The sequence below is a fragment of the Hydra viridissima genome, unplaced genomic scaffold, assembly GCF_058129835.1.
Source record: "Hydra viridissima isolate aposymbiotic clone 2 unplaced genomic scaffold, HvirCarnegie_v1 scaffold_7, whole genome shotgun sequence".
NCBI lineage: Eukaryota > Metazoa > Cnidaria > Hydrozoa > Anthoathecata > Hydridae > Hydra > Hydra viridissima.
In genome coordinates this window covers 6,126,447-6,132,615 of record NW_028324306.1, presented here as the reverse complement: position 1 = coordinate 6,132,615, position 6,169 = coordinate 6,126,447, and positions in this window count along the sequence as shown.

Genomic DNA, 6,169 nt, shown 5'->3' with positions numbered 1-6,169 from the left:
AGAATATCTTTGAAACAAATAAAATAAAAATTTGAATTTTTATTAGAACTTTTATTTTATTACATAAATAAACAGAAATTAATAAAAATTAAGTTATTAAATATATATAATATATTTTAATTTTAAAAAAATAAATTCCACACCGAGCAAAATAATAGGTGTAAAATAAAAAATGAAGGTGGAAGTTAATAGGGTTGCAAATTATTAATATTTTGTTGCATACCCTTTATTTTTTAATACTTCCGTGCATCTTGACGGCATTGAATCCACTAGTTTTCTGCAAACTTCTACAGGAATGCTGTACCAAGCCTCCTGGAGCATCATCCACAGTTCATTTCTATTTTTTGGATTTTGTCCAGAAATTTTAAGTTTTAACTGCCTCCATAAATTTTCAATAGGATTTAGATCCGGTGACTGAGGTGGCCATTCTAAAACTTTTACATTATTGGTCGTAAACCACTCTTTCGCAGCTTTGGATGTATGTTTTGGGTCGCAGTCCTGTTGGAAATGCCAAATTATCATCATATTTTCTTCGGCAAATGGCAACATGACATTATTTAGTATGTCTACGTATGTATATTGGGTCATAATATCTTTGATCCAAAAAAGTGGCCCCACACCGTACCAGGAAAAGCAACCCCACACCATTATATTTCCTCCGCCGTGTTTCACTGTTTTCGCAGTGAAGCGAGGTGAAAGTTCTTGCTTTGATGGTCTTCTTACATACTGTTTTCCATCAGAGTTAAATAAATTAATCTTAGTTTCATCATTCCACAAAATATTACGCCATTTTTTGGTCATATCTGGTCCCCGCCAAGCAATATGATTTTTTGCAAAAATTTTTCTTTTCATAATGTTTTTTCTACCAAGTAATGGTACTTTCCTCGGAGTTCGAGCTGGCAACTTACTTTCTAAAAGCATTCTTCTAACTGTCCAAACACTAATATTTTCATTAATTCTATTTAAAATTTTTGTTGCTGGCTTGAATGGGTCTTTTTTTGAAATAATTGTTATGTGATCATCCGTACGCTGACAGGTTTTGCGTGGTCTTCCTCTATTCTCACGTGATTTTTCTGGTTTTAAGGCATTTGTAACTCTATTTTGAGAACATCCCATCGTAACTGAAATTTCCTTGTAAGTTTTTCCTTGTTTTCTTAAATTTCTAATAAGTTTTCTTTCTATCGCTGTGCAATGTTTTCCTCGTCCCATTTTATATCTAATTTTAATTCAATACAAATATGATGTTATTATTTTATATAAGTTGCATAAATATTGACCTTACCTTTATATCAACAACAAATAAAAATAATAAAATGTTTTGGCGCTACTGCAGTTTCTCCCCCCCCCCCCCCCTTTTTTTTTTTTTTATGATTGATTCTGATAGAGAATTTTATGCTGATTCAGAAAAATATAAAAACATAGACCTGAAAATTAACGGAAAGTGCTCTAATTCGAAGTCAAAGTTGTAAAAAATTTTGCTCCACCAAACTTGTAGGTTAAATATATAAATAGGGTATTCCCCTCATGAATTTGTAAGAAATATACTGCTCTCTGTTATAATAAAATAAGCATAGTTTGTGTAGCAATCAGTTCCTAGATGTCACTTTATAAAATATACTTTAAAATGTCAATTTAAGTAAAATTTATTCACACCTATTATTTTGCTCGCCACTGTTTATATATATATATATATATATATATATATATATATATATATATATATATATATATATATATATATATATATATATATACATATATATATATATATATATATATATATATATATATATATATATATATATATATATATATATATATATATATATATATATATATATGAAGGGGTCAGGGCAAATTTAATTAACATTTTACATGCTTGTTTAGATATACATCTAAACAAGCATGTAAAATGTTAATTGAATTTTTTCCGTTACCTTGAATTTCTTTATCGAATGAAATAAAACAAGGTGGAGTTGATGCAATAAAGGCTGCTAAAACACTGCTTGAGAAAGGTTCAATACATATAAATATATTATACAAAAATACAAAAGATATAATACTAATTGTAGATGAATTTTATCTTCAGAAACAAGCACAATATAGTAGTGGTGTTTATATGGGTGCAGATGACGAGGGTACTCTGTACTAAGGAGTTGTTGGATTTATAATAGTTAAAAGAAATATATTCCTTTTATTATAAAAGCAATACCTGAAGTTACTATAAGTGGTAAATGGCTTTCAGATTAAATATCAGATTCTATTAGTTCTCTTTCTCTATCAGGTTTTAAAATTCGAGGAATTGTTACTGATAATCATCAAGCAAATGTAACTGCATTTAGTTTGCTTCATTCTAAATTTGGTAACCAATCAAGTTTGTTTTTTCATCATCCTGATAGTCTGAACAATAAAGTATACTTATTTTATGATAGTGTTCACTTAGTAATATCAGAAATAATTTATTACACTGTAAAAAATTTGTCTTTCCATTGTTAACATACAATATAAAGGATGATTCTAATAATTGTCCAGCTGATTATGTTACTTGGGGAGATTTTTATCATCTAAATTCTAAAGATGAGCAACTTCAGGGTAATTTAAGAAAAGCTACAAAAATCACATATCAAAGTCTTCACCCTGGTAACAGAAAGTAAAATGTTTCTCTTGCACTGCCCCTTTTTGGTGAAACAACAATTGCAAGCTTTAAAAGTTATTTTCCAGAACGAAAAGACATTTCTGGTTTTCTTACTATCTTTCAAAAATGGTGGGCTATTTCAAATTCTAAACAACAATTTAGTCCAAATAAACTTGGTAATACAATTGTTTGTGATGAAGGTAAAACAACTTTTTTTAGGCAACTAGCGAATTGGATTGAACTTTGGCAAAAGTCTCCATATTTTACACTATCAAAACAAACATCATCTGCTCTTATCACAACTCTGCGTTCCCAAGCGTTACTTATAGATGAACTTATTGAAGAAGGATATTCGTATGTGCTCACTTCACGACTTCAAAGTGACCCAATAGAGCGTAGATTTTCACAATATAGACAGATGAGTGGGGGGAGATTTTTAGTGAGCTTACTAGAAGTTCAACATTCAGAAGTTTTTTTTAGCATGTCGGTCTTTAATTAAAGAGAATGTAAATTTTGGGAAGAGGATCTAAAGAAGGACCATAATAACCCAATTAATAAAGAATTACTGGAAATATTAGATTTGAACTCAAATGAAATATCTGAATCAACTCGCTTACCTGAAACAGAAGAGGTTGCAACAACAATTATACATACATACATAGATACATACATACATAGATACATACATACATAGATACATACATACATACATACATACATACATACATACATACATACATACATACATACATACATACATACATACATACATACATACATACATACATACATACATACATACATACATTCATACATACATACATACATACATACATACATACATACATACATACATACATACATACATACATACATACATACATACATACATACATACATACATACATACATACATACATACATACATACATACATACATACATACATACATACATACATACATACATACATACATACATACATACATACATACATACATACATACATACATACATACATACATACATACATACATACATACATACATAAGCATATACTAATACAGACTAAATTAACTAGAAAACTCTGGTTATAACTTATTGTGCTGTTGTGCTGTAAAATTTTTATGAACAAAAAAAAAAACAAACAAACAAAAAATTCTTCACTTCATTCGAGCCGTTAAGCTAATTTATCCATATGGCCATGTCGTAAGGTTACAACATGGCCATACGAAAAATATGAGAGCGTTAGGAAATAGTTACATGTAAGTACTTTCCCAACTTTTAGGTTAGTTTCATTTTCTATACTAGATGAGCATTTCTTGGGTCAATAGTGTTGCGCTTTAAGCTCTCCAGCTTTTAGTATATGCTTTCAAAAAATATAAAAAACTCGCAGATTCAACAAGCTTTTGATTTTTTTTTTCCGCGTAGTTGTATGAGATTTCCCAATGTGCAACGAACTTGAAGTATGGTGTCTACTTCTCTTTATTTTTTAACAAAAACAAATTTGCTGTCAACCAATTCGTATTTATAATTTTAAGAAGTTTTGACTTTTGTATTACTCTAAATATTGTAAATCGTGGTATATATTTAGATTATTCTATTGTAAACAGATCACATGCATGAGCTGCCATTTAATAAAAATAATAGATAAAAACACTTTCAGTTGAGAATCTGTAAATCAGTAAAATAGGCTAATTGAGTTGAAAAAAGAAAAAGGAAATAAAAAAAAGCCGCAAAAGAAACGATCAAAGTTCATTATGAATGCAGATTTGAATTAACTAATAAGTAATGAATGAATTCAAGTAATAAAATATAACTGTACATTGATGAAAAATAATGTTTAAAAATTAATTTAAAAAATTTAATTTTTTTTATTTTAACCTAAGTATGAACAGCAAACGATCAGGACTATGGCAAATATTTCAAAAAGAAACATCAAATGTGGCAAAATGTACAATACGCCATTCAGTTTTAAAATGTTGCAGAATGGATCAAATTTACGAAACCATCTTTAGACAAAACAAAAAAATCAAGAGCCTCCACCTTCTCAGCTTAGTCATCCAACAGAAAAAAGCAAAAACAATTATGTTAAAATACATAGAAAGAACGTCAGTGGAAGAATTGTTGGCCAAATGTGCTCCGTATGATGGGTTTTCTATTCATGTTATGAGATATTCAAGTGCTATTTCAGAGTGTATTACAAAACATGACAATGAAATGCCTTGGAGCAAAAAAAAAAAAGATATTGATCATAGGTTTTGTTAAAGAGAAAAAATTCGAATTAAGGTAAAAAAATTTTACTAATTTTCTTAACGTAGAAGACAAAGGACATGATTTTAACCCGGAAAAAGGAGAGTTTACACCGCATGCATAAAAAACAGAACAATAAACAATAACCTAAGCTACACAAAAGACATAATAGACATAGCTAACGTAGAAAAACTAGATACGTGCATCACGTCAATTAATCAGGTCAAAGTTTTCGACAGAGTAGACAGAGAGTTCCTTTTTAAATGTCTCCAGCGCTTTTGTTTTGAACATCTTTTTATATCTCACCGTAAAACTCTTTAAAACGGCACAAATGCAAGAGTGAAAGTCAACGGAAATCTGTCTGAAAAAATAAAAATACAGAGGTGGAAGGCAAAGTTCCCCTATATCCATGGTTTCACAGATCATACAAGCAGAAATATTCTCCTCGTACATAAGAAAAAACCAAACGATAACCGGAATAAAGATAGGAAACAAAGAAACAAAAATGCAGCAATATGCGTATGATACGAACTTTTACCTAACAGGAGACGACTTCATCAATGGGCGACGCACCATAGAGCATAATGCCTAAGTATATGGCTCGGCAAAAATAGTCTGGAAGAAAAAGAAAACTTTCTAAACTTTAACTGGGACAATAACTCTTTCAAAAGCTTAAGTATCACCTTCTGCAACTCACTCAGGAAACTTCTACTGAGAAACAAACATCAAAAAACTAGAAAAGATAATGATTCAATGGAGCAAGCGCAAACTTTCACATGAGGGCAAAACGATCGTGGTAAAAACAATGGAATTGCATGAAGTCATGCAACTCGCTTTAATTGCGCCCCTACCCAACCTCATGCAGCGAAATAAGATCAAAGTGAGAATCAGCAATTTTATTTGGGGAAAAAGTAAACCCTAATTAAGCTGAGCGTTAAGCTAACAAAAAATCAAAAAGGGCAGACCCGTACATAAAAACCTAACAGCAAAGCTAAAAGTGATACAAACGAACTGGGGGGCTAAGCTATACAAAAACGAACGGAAAGGGCCGTCGAAAGATGCCATGTGGTATATTCAAAATAAGTCCAGGAATGCGTAGCAAAATAAACCCACGCTAGAAACAAAAAAACCCATGCATATAACTCCCCCCTCATTTTACAAACAATTTGTAAATCAGTGTGAAGAAAGTCTTACTGAAAGTCTTTAACTCCTTTTAAGCAAATCGAAAAAAAGCTTGGAAACAAAACACAGGAACTGCTCAAGAAACTAAAAAAAAAGCATG